Source organism: Polyodon spathula, chromosome 3 (assembly GCF_017654505.1).
Source record: "Polyodon spathula isolate WHYD16114869_AA chromosome 3, ASM1765450v1, whole genome shotgun sequence".
Lineage (NCBI taxonomy): Eukaryota > Metazoa > Chordata > Actinopteri > Acipenseriformes > Polyodontidae > Polyodon > Polyodon spathula.
The window spans coordinates 33,472,651-33,486,873 of NC_054536.1; the positions used below are offsets into that span (position 1 = coordinate 33,472,651).

The 14,223-nt window shown below is 41.0% G+C and overlaps 1 long non-coding RNA gene across 1 annotated transcript; it reads left to right on the forward strand.

Annotated features, from left to right (window-relative positions):
• Nucleotides 1–862: 862 nt before the first annotated feature.
• On the forward strand, nucleotides 863–2,529 carry LOC121308323. Its single transcript, XR_005948498.1, has 3 exons — nucleotides 863–1,093; nucleotides 1,713–1,809; nucleotides 2,240–2,529. It is a non-coding gene; the product is annotated as an uncharacterized LOC121308323 (long non-coding RNA).
• The last annotated feature ends 11,694 nt before the right edge of the window (nucleotides 2,530–14,223 follow it).

The following is a 14,223-nucleotide window of genomic DNA, read 5'->3' on the forward strand; positions in this document are numbered from 1 at the left end:
GGGGGGGGTTAAAAACTGACAACCAGTTAACATCCTCAGAAGAAACTTACAGAGCACATAAACCATACTGTCAAGGCCATGATTGCATCATTTGTTGAGAAGAACCATCAGTGTTGGGATCAGTGGATCCCGCAATTTCGTTAGGCCATCAAACAGGAGACAACTGGTTTCTCGCCAGCCGAGTTAAAGATTGGTCATATCCTAAAAGGCCCTCTCAACTGTCTAATCGTGGCAAATCCAGTAGCAACTAGCACAAGAGGTCAGGCAAAATATTACAATGCCTGAAAAACCGATGTGCATTATAGAGAAGGTGATCTCGTCTGGATAAAAATGCATTCACTTTCTGACCCTACTGAAAAGTTCTCTGCTAAACTGACTCCAAAATGGACAGGGCCAGCCATGATAGTTAAAAAACAGGGTCCTAATAATTAATAAAGTTCAAATGGGGTCAAAAATTACAAATTGAATGTTGTGAATCTTAAACCCTATTATGGGAAACCAATATCTAATACCTCTGGGGGAAGGGGGGGACGACTGTGTAGCAACTACCACATAAATGTGGGACAATAAGCTTTCCACCTGCTGTCATATTTTTAGCAGCAATAAGCCTGGCCAGGCAACACCTCTATTTTTTTAAGGAAAAGGCACACAAAATACATTTTCCGCTTTTTTTACCGTTTCTCTTTAGCCCATGGAGTTTATTAGGTGTACCCCTTTAAGAAAGGCGTCCTTGTTACATAATGGGCCATGCCCACATTTCTTAAAAATGAGACAGTTTCCAGTAATGGAGTGGGGAGGAAGGAGTAACATGTCAAGGCTGTAGTGCTAAAAAAGGAAGGTATTAATTGAAAGTACACTGATAGACATGTTGCTTTTATTGTTTTGTAGCTTGTAAAGTTTGTAATCCATTGCAGTTCATTCATTAAAGCCTGCAGGTGGATACAAAAAAGTAAAAATAACAACCAAAAACAAACTACAATGGAGCTGTGTTATTACTGTGGACACCTTGCTCTGCTGTTGGATCTCCATTCCTCCAACGCCATGATCAGCAAGAATATTGCTGAAAAATCATCCTTCCTGCTTTGGATTACTGGTGAGACCGACCTGGTCTTTGTTTTTTGCATTGGGTATTATTTTTTCAGTTTTTTTTGGGGGGGATTAAAAATATATTTTTTGGAAATGGATATTTCGGAGTGTTTACAAATACTGTTTGATATAGTATTTTTGATTTTCGGGGACTATTATTCTTGTTTGTTCTTTTCTAATGGACCCGTGCTAGTAATCTGCTTGTTGTCACCGTATTACCAGTTTTGTGTTTCAAAGCATATACATTGTTTTTTTTTCTCTTTCTTTTCATTCAGAGCATTGGTTAATAATTGTGTAAATAAATGGTCATTTTGAGTTTGATACATTTCCCTTTTTTCATATTTGCTATTAAGCAGTCTTCTATTTTCACTTCTATTTTCATTGAGGTGCATATTTTATCTCTCTGTGGTTGGTCCTCTAATTTAAAAATTATAATTGGTAATGTTTGTTATAAGCTCTTCTTTTCAATGGGGATTGTTTTAAATTCAGACTAAGTTGTCTAACTCATCTTTAATTAATGACTGCATTACCTTGTTTATGAAGGTGAATCTTATGGTGTTTGGCCTTGAGTAATGTGCTGATGACAGTAAGGTGAACAACATAATGTGTCTCTGCATTGATTTCAGGCATTGGGACAGTCACCAGCAAGGCTCCAGCAGTGCCCCAGAGACTGGAAACGAACGACAGCATGATGGCCGAGACCATGATGAAACGGATGAACAAGTGAGCAGAATTTTTCTTTTCAAAATAAAGTACTTGTATCTTGTACAGTCAGCACTCAGATATACGACAGTCAGATACACGTCAGTCACGTTTTACTGTCCTTGTATTAAGAATAAAATCAAATCAATCTTATATATATATATATATATATATATATATATATATATATATATATATATATATATATAGTGTAACACGGCAGGGAACGTGTGCGAATGCACGTTGTGTTGATATAATTTGCTTAATTATTATCAGCACCTGGGGATTATTGTGAATTAGGACAAGGTGCATGGTAGAAATAGTCAGCAGACAGTCTACTTGGGGCTGCTGTGTAGAAGGGAGCAGAAAGAGTGCTCTGATCCCGAGCAGTTGTGAAAAGAAACATAAGTTTGTGTTTAACCTGTGTGTTTATTTTATGTTTACATTGCAGGTAAACAGCGTATCCGTCCTGCGAGCTCATCAGGGACCTGCAACAAAAGTGTAGTTAGTGCTCCGAAGGAGCAACGTGTTTGTTTGTGTTTGTTTATTTTGTGTTTGTGAATTATTAAAAATAGCGCGTCAGCGCTGGAAAAAATCAAGTTCCGTTTGAAAGGGACAACGAACTGTTAGTGAGTTTAAGTCATTTACAATATATATAAAACAAATGAATGCCCTTACCCGTCACACTCGATTTCCAAGTTTTGTGCTACAAAGCTCATCTCTTCAATGTTACAATTGACTTGTTTAACCATCACAGCCCGCATTTGTTTGTTTTTTTTTTTTTTTTTTTTTTCTGGGATGGCAAATCAGTTTGTTTTTATTGTACACTGCAGTTACACAGCGCTTCCTCCAAAAACAAAACGAATGAGACAAGGCACGGTAACATAAAGATTAACTGCAATGCATTTGTTTTAAAAATCTATGATCTTTAGTTGCTTTTGTGAATTTACATTTGCAAGTGAACTGTGGCATTAGGGCCTTATCGAGCACTATATCATACTTGCCAACATTTGGAAACTGTTCAGAGGGACACTTGGGGGGGGGGGGGGGGCAGGTGTTTGGTTATATGCATCATAAGCATACGAGGAGTCATACGCAGAAAACACTTCTTATCATATAATAGACGTATTCGACCCCCCCAACACAACACGACACCACCATCATGACAGTAAAAACAGACATAATGAAGCGTTCTTACCTAATGAAGTCTTCTTACCTTGGTTTAAGTTAGTGACTTTTGATTTCATTTTGCTGTTGTGTAGTTAATGGAGAATTTTTTTATGCTGCTACCCCCCCCCCCCCCCCAACCCCAACACAACACACTGACACGGTGGTACATGCATTACATAAACAGACTTACCTAATGAAGCGTTCTTACTTTGGAAGAATTTAACCTGGTATAAGTTCAATGAGGAAACCCTTTTGATTTAATTTTGCTGTTGTGTCATTAATGGGGAATTTTACATGCTGCTACAATCATATCATTCTGAATTAAAATACTACTTTTGTTGAAAATATAGTACAGCACCCACAAAACCAACTACAGTACATCTAAATGGAAGCCTACTCAGTGGTTACAATATGCAACTTCAACTTCGTTAATAAAATAAATCAGGTTCATCTACAGTAAACACCCGCACAGTATTCTATCATCAAGTTTAACTTACATTTTAAATGTCAGTAATTAAATGCAATTAATGTATGTATGAACTGGTTTCACATTGAATTAAACTAGTATACAGCTATTCAAGACATCTCATGCTTGTACAGTTGATCCTTAATCAACAGTTTAGCCTAGTCTGGAGACACCACACTTACAGAATGAAATAGCAATTCATTTTCCATGACCATGTAGCATGTGATGGGGTGAGTTAATCAGAAGGCGGGGCAGGAAAAGGGGATACATTTTGTTTTACAGCTTTACAGTAAACTAATGTGATCCATGGATGTGTCTCCATCCATTTGCATTTACACCAACTAAGACATAGCTTTACAGTAAACTAATGTGATCCATGATCCATCCATTTGCATTTCCTTCCATATGATGATGTAGATATCCTTCTGTCTGGTGTTAATGGCTGAAGTGTAATGCTGGCTCCAGGGATCAGCTTATTTGCCTCCCTGGTGCATCAGCACACACAACAGCTGCGATGCTGGCTCCGGGGATCAACCACAGTGCGGCCTCCCCAGCGCATCAGCATGACAACCGTCTGGATTGAGCTAAGTAGGGTATATCTCTGGGGTCTTCAAGTGGACACCTTCCATCCTCAGTGTTTCGTCGACTAGCCCACGACACCTCAAGAGGGCTCGACGGTGATTCTGGCGTCCCAGCATCACCCCCCTCCGTCCCCCACTCAACTCAGCCCAGCTTACTTACCTGTACATCAGCGTTTCTTTCTTTCTATTGTGCTTGAGATCCCCAGCCAGAATCTTTCTGACTTAACCACAGTCAGTTGCTGCTCCTCTCTGCTGCTTCAGATAAGTTCTTCACTGTGCGACGCAACTCTTGGCCACTGAATCCGACGTCTCTGAGAAACCGGGTTGTAGAGTGTGCCACAAATCCTCGACAACCCACTTCCACTGGGTAAACCCGGACTCTCCATCCTCGCTGTTCCGCTTCAGTGGCTAGTTGAGCATACCGCAGTTTCTTCCTCTCGTACGCCTCATCTACAGCATCCTCCCATGGCACTGTTAACTCTACCAGGTGAACAAGGCGTGCTGATCCAGACCACAAGACAATATCTAGTTGAAGGTTAGTGGTGGCAATCTCAGGTGGAAAAATAAGCCGTTGACCAACATCTGCCAGCATTTTCCAGTCTCTAGCAGCTTCCAGTTGTCCTGGGCGAGGATTGCTTTTAACACCTTTTCTTGGTGGTTGCATCGCGCCAAGTAAACCACCCTTGGTTAAGACCCACCTTAGCATGCGAAAATATCCTGCATTTACCGAAAACTTCAATCCATGTATACAGTTGAATTCTAATTATATTTTTCTATCGTTAATCATGTAAATACAGAAAGGTGACGTTAAGAAAATCAGTTTTCTGATTCAGTTTTCCGAAAACATTAGTTTTCAAAACGCTTTGTCATGTAAATGTACTGAATGATATAATGTTGTGCAGTGACAGTGCAGCAGAGCAGCCCCTCCCGCGCCCCCACTGCTTTATAATATTATTCCCAGAGGAGGTCAAGACTGCACCAGCTAGGAAACTGCACAAACACAGAGTGCTGAGAGAGAGTCCAGAGACTCTCATTGCAGATTGCTCCCAGATTGGAGACAGCACTGTAACGACCAACCTGATGTTCTACACAGAATATACCAGGGGCTGGCATGCAGCAATCTTCAGGCAGTATAGCCAAATAAAAAAAAGGCATAGATAACGGCAGACAGGAAGATTAACATCCCCACAGCAGTAAGCACTGACCCTGACAGCACACAGACAGCACTGAACAGTGAGAGCACAGCCCCAGAAGACACTGACCCCCTTGGCTCAGCCCAGCCCTCGGAGATCCACAGCACAGTCTCACAGGTGTCCCTGCTGGTGGAGCTAGTGGAGGTCACAGAGTTGGTGCTGAAAAAGCTTACAGACAGCGACCGCACACAGCAGCTCAAAGACCAGCTCAGCCAGATCAGAATCGAGTACAAAGCCTCACTCAGAGTGCTCCGGGCTGAGATGAAGGAGCTGCAGCAGGACAAGGAGACTGAGGAGGGAGCTGACGGGAACGAGAGAAGAGCTGCAGTGCAGAGAGAAGAGTGTGCAGAGCAAGAGGGAGCAGTTGTAGAAACACACAGCCCCTCACTGCAACACCTCAGAGAACAACCCAGTCGGCACCGACACACACAGCACAACACAAACAACACCCCAGCCAGAGACACCGACACACACACAGACACACACACAGCACAAAACAAACAGCACCCCAACCGGACACACCTACACATACACTCATACACAACACAACCACCACCCCAGACAGACACCGACACACACCGCTAGCCACATACAGAACGAAGACACAGACTCCCAGTGAGAACCTGACACCACACATGACACTCCCAACACGCAGAATAACCCAGACACAGCAACGACCCCCTCAGACAGACAGGCTGCAAGATAATGCGACACAGAGGTAGCCCTGCTGATCGACTCCAACAGGAAGTACATTAACGAGCTGCGCTTCTTCCCTGGACAGAAGGTCTCAAAGATCTGGTCCCCGATAACAGAAAAGGACCTCCAGGTGCTATTCAAGTCAACCTTTGGCTCACCCAGCCACAAACTCACCCACACCGGCAGATAGGGCCACCTAGGAATTCCGACACTCAAAAATCATCATCTCCACCCTGCTGCCCAGGAAGGATTTCCACCCTCATACATTCCACAGGGTCAACGCAGAGATCTTGTACACCTCCGTGGGCTATTTCCCTGAGATATGGAATCCAGGACCAATAACCCCCATCTATAAAAGTGGAGACAAATTCGACTCCAATAACTACTCTGTGTGAGCAGTAATCTGGGGAAGGTATTCTGCAGTATCATTAATGCCCAAATACTGGCCTTCCTTACCGAACACAGTGTCTTGAGTAAGAGTCAGATTGGATTTCTACCAAATTACTATACCCAACACACCCTAATCAACAAACATGTAAACCAAAATAAAATAAAAAAAATATGCTTGCTTTATAGATTAAAAAAAAAAAAAAATCATTCAATTCCATTTGGCATTGTAAAAACATAAAGTATACAACATTATTAAATCAATGTATACAGAAAATAAATGCTGTGTTAAGATTAACAATAAAAGACAGAATTCTTCACACAGGGTCATGGAGTGAGCCCAACATTGTTCAGCATCTATATCAGCAAACTGGCCACAGTGTTGGAGCAGTGTGCAGCCCTTGGCCTCACTCCACATGACAAAGAAATTAAATTCAAGCTCTACGCAGATGACCTGTTCCTGCTGTCCCCCGCAGAGCAGGGGCTACAGCAGAGCCTGGCACTGCTACAACAGTACTGTCAGACCTCGGCACTGGCAGTAAACATGGGTAAAACAAAGGTCATTATATTCAGAAAAAAAGCCAGATCTCAGTTAAATAAGTACCACTTCACCCTTGACAAAACATTTTAGAACACTGCACAAACTACACCTAAGTTAGGCCTAAAATTCAGCACATCACCCAATAGAAGCTCTGCATACAGTTCTGCAAAAGTATCCTGCAAATACAAAGGAAAGCAGGGCTCAATTAGGCCAATACCCACTATTGATTAATATACAAAAAAGAGCAATAAAATGTTGGCTTCATCTAAAAGACAGCAACCCAAACTCTTACCACCATAAAGCCCTGCAATGCCAAGAGATGAGCCCAGGGAACATAAGAACATAAGAAAGTTTACAAACGAGAGGAGGCCATTCGGCCCATCTTGCTCGTTTGGTTGTTAGTAGCTTATTGATCCCAAAATCTCATCAAGCAGCTTCTTGAAGGATCCCAGGGTGTCAGCTTCAACAACATTACTGGGGAGTTGATTCCAGACCCTCACAATTCTCTGTGTAAAAAAGTGCCTCCTATTTTCTGTTCTGAATGCCCCTTTGTCTAAACTCCATTTGTGACCCCTGGTCCTTGTTTCTTTTTTCAGGCTGAAAAAGTCCCTTGGGTCGACACTGTCAATACCTTTTAGAATTTTGAATGCTTGAATTAGGTCGCCACGTAGTCTTCTTTGTTCAAGACTGAACAGATTCAATTCTTTTAGCCTGTCTGCATATGACATGCCTTTTAAGCCCGGAATAATTCTGGTCGCTCTTTCTAGAGCAGCAATATCTTTTTTATAGCGAGGTGACCAGAACTGAACACAATATTCAAGATGAGGTCTTACTAGTGCATTGTACAGTTTTAACATTACTTCCCTTGATTTAAATTCAACACTTTTCACAATGTATCCGAGCATCTTGTTAGCCTTTTTTATAGCTTCCCCACATTGTCTAGATGAAGACATTTCTGAGTCAACAAAAACTCCTAGGTCTTTTTCATAGATTCCTTCTCCAATTTCAGTATCTCCCATATGATATTTATAATGTACTTTTTTTTTTTTTCCCCTCAGCCAACTGGTCCTGAAGCTCATCGCACCAAGCCACACTAATACCAACCAGCTTCAGAACAACACTACTCCAACACACACAATCAGAGTCAACCAAGTTACAGCAAAACATAAACAAGAATACTTCACCTATTGGGATACACACATGAAAACACAAAGCAAATTGGAACACTATTGGGCCCTAAAAAAACACTACATCCTAGCTGAATACCTGGCCAAGGTGAAAGACAGTAAACAAAGAAAGACACTAACAAAGTACAGGCTCAGTGAGCAAAGCCTGGCCATTGAGAAGGGCCGACATAGGCAGACATGGCTACACAAAGAGGACAGGCTGTGTGACCACTGCCAGCTCGATCAAGTCGAAACAGAGATGCACTTTTTACTGCAGTGCACAAAATATTACAAGACAAGGGAAGCCTTCTTCCCAAAAATACAACATCTCTGCACAGAATTCCCAGACCTGCCAGAGCCAGAAAAACTCTCCATCCTCCTCAGAGAGCAGACAAGCTGTGCAGAAGAGGCAGCCCAGTACACAAGAGCCTGAGGGGCAGAGAGTGAACACTGAGGCTCCTCACACAGAGAGGGAGGGAGGGAAGAATAGTAGTATACATTATTATCATTATCATTATCATTATTATTGCTGTTTAAAACCATTACTTCAAATGTTTTATTGTTGTTTCTGATGTTGAACATTCAGTTGTAAATATGTTGTACTGTTGACTGATTGATTGATTGTATGTGAAATGGTGTATGTAAAATGACAATTGCCATCAATGCTTTGGCAATACCCAATACTGGTCATGCTAATAAAGCACTTTGAATTTGAGAGAGAGAGAGAGAGAGAGAGAGAGAGAGAGAGAGAGAGAGAGAGAGAGAAGAGAGAGAGAGAGAGAGAGAGAGAGAGAGAGAGAGAGAGAGAGAGAGAGAGAGAGAGAGAGAGAGAGAGAGACATGAACAAATCATATCCGGGTAAACAGGTTGCGGGGGCGGAGGAAGTGAGTGTCTATTGCTTCAGCGTATGATACTCCTTGAAGCATGGAGCAACGCACAAAGCTTGGCGCCGCCTCTTCACTGTCACTTAATGTTGATGGTAAATATTCTTTGTTTATGTCTTCAGTGATACACTCGTTGACATCCGATTCAGTGGAGGGGAAGGGGAAGAACAAAACCAAAAGTAAAAACAAAAAGCAATTGCTACTATTCCTGGACAGACAGAGCACGGTATTTGTTTCTTGGATTGGTGTTTGAGATTTGTTTTTGTTTAAACCTTTTATTTCGCTCTGTGAGTAGTGTTTTTGTTTAAATATTTATTGAATAAAAACGTTACACTAGCGCGCTTCCACCAGTAGTACCTGTCCGTGTGTCTCTCTGCCAGCTGTCTGTTCTGGGAACGTCACTACTTGACCAACCTGTCACAGGAACCATGACCTATTCTGTGCTTACTGTGTATTAAGCAGGCTACGGTGAAAAAAAAAAAAAAAACAACAATAATAATATAATAATAATAATAATAATAATAATAATAATAAATGTAATAATTTCATTTCAATTTAAAATATTTTTTTATTAAGGTACTTTAGCATTGTACAGTAATGTGTACGATGCAGCAGCATTATTTATTCATCATTACTGGTAGCCTACAGGCTAAAGTATAAAGAAACTGCGCTAGGTATTCATTTGATTTTACTACCGTGACATATACATGAAATATAGGCCTAATGTACAGAAATAACCAATACTGTGCAAAAGTTTTAGGCAGGTGTGAAAAAATGCTGTAAAGTAAGAATGCTTTCAAAAATAGACATGTTAATAGTTTATATTTATCAATTAACTAAATGCAAAGTGAGTGAACAGAAGAAAAATCTACATCAAATCCATATTTGGTGTGACCACCCTTTGCCTTCAAAACAGCATCAATTCTTCTAGGTACACTTGCACACAGTTTTTGAAGGAACTCGGCAGGTAGGTTGGCCCAAACATCTTGGAGAACTAACCACAGTTCTTCTGTGGATTTAGGCAGCCTCAGTTGCTTCTCTCTCTTCATGTAATCCCAGACAGACTCGATGATGTTTAGATCAGGGCTCTGTGGGGGCCACACCATCACTTCCAGGACTCCTTGTTCTTCTTTACACAGAAGATAGTTCTTAATGACTTTTGCTGTATGTTTGGGGTCGTTGTCATGCTGCAGAATAAATTTGGGGCCAATCAGATGCCTCCCCGATGGTATTGCATGATGGATAAGTATCTGCCTGTACTTCTCAGCATTGAGGAGACCATTAATTCTGACCAAATCCCCAACTACATTTGCAGAAATGCAGCCCCAAACTTGCAAGGAACCTCCATCATGCTTCACTGTTGCCTGCAGACACTCATTCGTGTACTGCTCTCCAGCCCTTCGGTGAACAAACTGCCTTCTGCTACAGCCAAATATTTCAAATTTTGACTCATCAGTCCAGAGCACCTGCTGCCATTTTTATGCACCCCAGTTCCTGTGTTTTCGTGCATAGTTGAGTCGCTTGGCCTTGTTTCCACGTCGGAGGTATGGCTTTTTGGCCGCAAGTCTTCCATGAAGGCCACTTCTGACCAGACTTCTCCGGACAGTAGATGGGTGTACCAGGGTCACACTGTTTTCTGCCAATTCTGAGCTGATGGCATTGCTGGACATCTTCCGATTGTGAAGGGAAGTAAGCATGATGTGTCTTTCATCTGCTGCAGTAAGCTTCCTTGGCCGACCACTGCGTCTACGGTCCTCAACTTTGCCCTTTTCTTTGTGCTTCTTCAAAAGAGCTTAGACAGCACATCTGGAAACCCCTGTCTGCCTTGAAATTTCTGCCTGGGAGAGACCTTGCTGATGCAGTATAACTAACTTGTGTCTTGTTGCTGTGCTCAGTCTTGCCATGGTTTATGACTTTTGACAGTAAACTGACTTCAGCAACCTCACGTTGTTAGCTGAGTTTGGCTGTTCCTCACCCAGTTTTATTCCTCTACACAGCTGTTTCTGTTTCAGTTAATGATTGTGTTTCAAGTTACATATTGAATTGATGATCATTAGCACCTGTTTGGTATAATTGTTTAATCATACACCTGACTATATGCCTACAAAATCCCTGACTTTGTGCAAGTGTACCTAGAAGAATTGATGCTGTTTTGAAGGCAAAGGGTGGTCACACCAAATATGGATTTGATGTAGATTTTTCTTCTGTTCACTCACTTTGCATTTAGTTAATTGATAAATATAAACTATTAACATGTCTATTTTTGAAAGCATTCTTACTTTACAACATTTTTTCACACCTGCCTAAAACTGTTGCACAGTACTGTATATTTTTACATAATGTAATGTGTACAGAGAGCACATTAATGTTAGTTCAGAGAAATGATTTATACTTTTGAAATCATTTGAGCACTATTTTTTATTAAACCGAATTTCTTGTTATTTTGGACAGCCTGTCTGTCTCCCGACATGTCCAGTATAACAAGCACTTTTGTAAATGGATTTTGCATCTGTTCCCTCATTAATACAGGTTAATAAAAATGAATCTCAATTGAGGGTTATATCTTAAATGCAAGCGTTCCTCATACAGTAATTACAGAAGAAATAACATTAGCATTGATATCTTGGCGAATAAAAAAAGCTCTTTGGTATTGCTTCTATTTGACTACATGTAACTACATCAGTACTACAGTAATTAGTTACTGGTTGATTGGAGTAAAACAATACAAAACTTAGGAAACAATGATTTACAGACAGAAGAAACAGAAATGATTTGGTTATTTTATGAATAAATAAACACTAAAAAGGTAGAAAGTGCGAGTTTGATAGGGAGAACGGAAGATGTACTAGCCTACTATATCACAGTTTTATAAAATTCATACTCATTTTGGAAAACAGTTCACACAGCAATGGGGATTAAAGTGAAATATTCATCAGTTAAACTGTGCAGTTTGAAGTTTTTCAATGCATAATCACAAGACAAACTGTTCTTGATAGTTCAGCTCTTTCCAACAAAGCAACATGGATTTACATGATTAATTAGGCATGGTTTGATGAACAAAGCTTGGTCAGCATTTTGTAGAAGTTGTTAACAAGCCAGCATTTTAATGCACTCTGCAGCAAAAGCAGCACACTCCTTGTTAGGCTTGACCACCACTGACTTGGGGCTAATAGAATCTGTTAGAGGGCTGCTCAAAAAAGTCTGTGATTAAATGTATTATGACATTTACAGAAATACTGTAACTCTAAAACTAGTCTGTTTAATTACTAGAGACTAAATATTTATTTATTTGCTTTTGAAGCCGATGAGGACAGAGCTACTGTATAGAGTAAGTCTTTAGCTGTTTCTTGTTTAGGATGGCTACATACAGTGCAGTGGGACTGTGGCAGAGCAGAGCTCTGCCCTTTATAAATTGGCAGGGATGGGGTTAAATTCACCTACCTGCCTGGGTTTATTGTGTTCAGGTGGCTGGGGTTGATTAACATAATTAATGATCAATCAGCACCCAGCCACCTGCAATAAAAGGAGGCCTCAGCTTCCCATTAGGGAGAGGAGGGAGCTGAGGAAGCAAGCTGGTGTTTGTGCTTGCAGGGTTTTTTGGGTTGCTGTTTTGTGTTTTTTGATCCAGTGAAGGCATCGCCCAGCCTGGAAACCTTTATTTTTGTAAGTTTTGCTTTTTGTGTCTTTCTATTTGTGTTTAAATCCATTTGTTTTGGCCCTTGTGCCCTTTTATTTTGTGTTTATTTGTAATAAAATATTATTTTTTTGAACTGCAGACTGTCTCTGGGCCTCTATCCACTCGCCAGCCTGTCACAGGGACCTATTAGGGATTTCTGTCTTTTGTTGCCTGTTGTAAACATATTTTATCCTATTCTTAAGTTGTTGTTTTTGTATTCCTTGTTTTTGTACCCAGAGTGATAGAAATACAGTGGAGGCATCTGCACACCCATAAGGATGGGATGGTACTTGGTATGGGCATTTCTTCTAATGATAGGTTTGGAGGGCAGAAGGCAGGCCCCCTCTATCCTATCATCTCCTTTCATCAATCAGATCCACAACCAGTGGCCCCAACCAGACAGCAGGCAATCTGCACCAGAGCAAGACATCCTCACAGCCAGCACATCAAACCAGCAGGCAGTCCCTCTAGCCAATAAAATTCAGCAAGAGCACTCCCTGATATTTCACGAAATAAAAGCATTCATGCAGCCATTCGCCGACACATTATCTTTAGTCAGTACCAAATGAAGTCAGGGTTCTCCCCAAGCCTTTTCAGCCAGATGGGCCTCCCGGCAAAGTGTCTCTCTCCATCCAGCTGAAAAAACCTGATCCTCCCGTCTTGCAGATGCTACTGTTCCTTTAACAATAGATTGATTGCACTTCTAGCAGACTAGATCGGTTGCGCGTTGCTGGGTGGAAAAAAAAAAAAAATCTTGGAACCACATGACAGCTCTGTTACGTCGTGACACAACATTTAACCAATCAGAGAGTTGAAGGGGTGGGTTTTCTGTGTTAAGCACTTCTAGAGGCTAAAACGTTAAAAATGACTGCTAAAAAATAACAAATTATTTTCAAAGCAAAAATAATGACAATGAATGCAGGGGGTCAAAATAAGCCGGAGATCGGCGCAATCCACCGCCTAATACTATATTTGTGAGGCTACTTTATTAAAAAAAAAAATATTAAGATTATTTTCTGGTATTATCATTGTCCATTTTTTGTCATATTACTGTACTGTAAGGTGATATATAGTACATAATAGCTGTACATATGCACCAAAAAAGAAAAAAAGTGTCTTCCTTTTGTTGTGATATCGTAACAGTATGTACACAGGTGCTTGTGAGAGATATTCGGGGTTCATACATAGAGGCTGCATGCCTTTAAGAAGAAAGGCATGATGGGATATCAACCATTGGCAGCTGACAACGTCAATCTAGTTTCATTATTGATGGTGACATCAGAGTTCTTGGATCATAGAGTGGAGGATTGTGGAGATCTATCAGTAACACTGAAATCCAGAGACCCCCGATTACTCAAAATTCTAACTTGGGGGAATTTGTCATGGCATTCGCCATATTCAGAGATGTACTATGTTCACTATACCCAAACCGCAGAGCTGAACTAGACTCACAAAGCATCCTCAACAAAAGCATCAGCTGTACTGGCATCAGACAACCACATCATTGACTGGGCACAGCCAGATTCAGATATGTTCAACAGGATTTTCGGCGGTGTTAAAGCTAATGCATGTGGGTCTGCGGTTCCATTGGTCACTCAACATCTCTCTGCCCGAAAGGGGCCATAGCATCATCCTCCTTCAGATCAGTCCTCCTCACTATTCAAACAGAATCTCC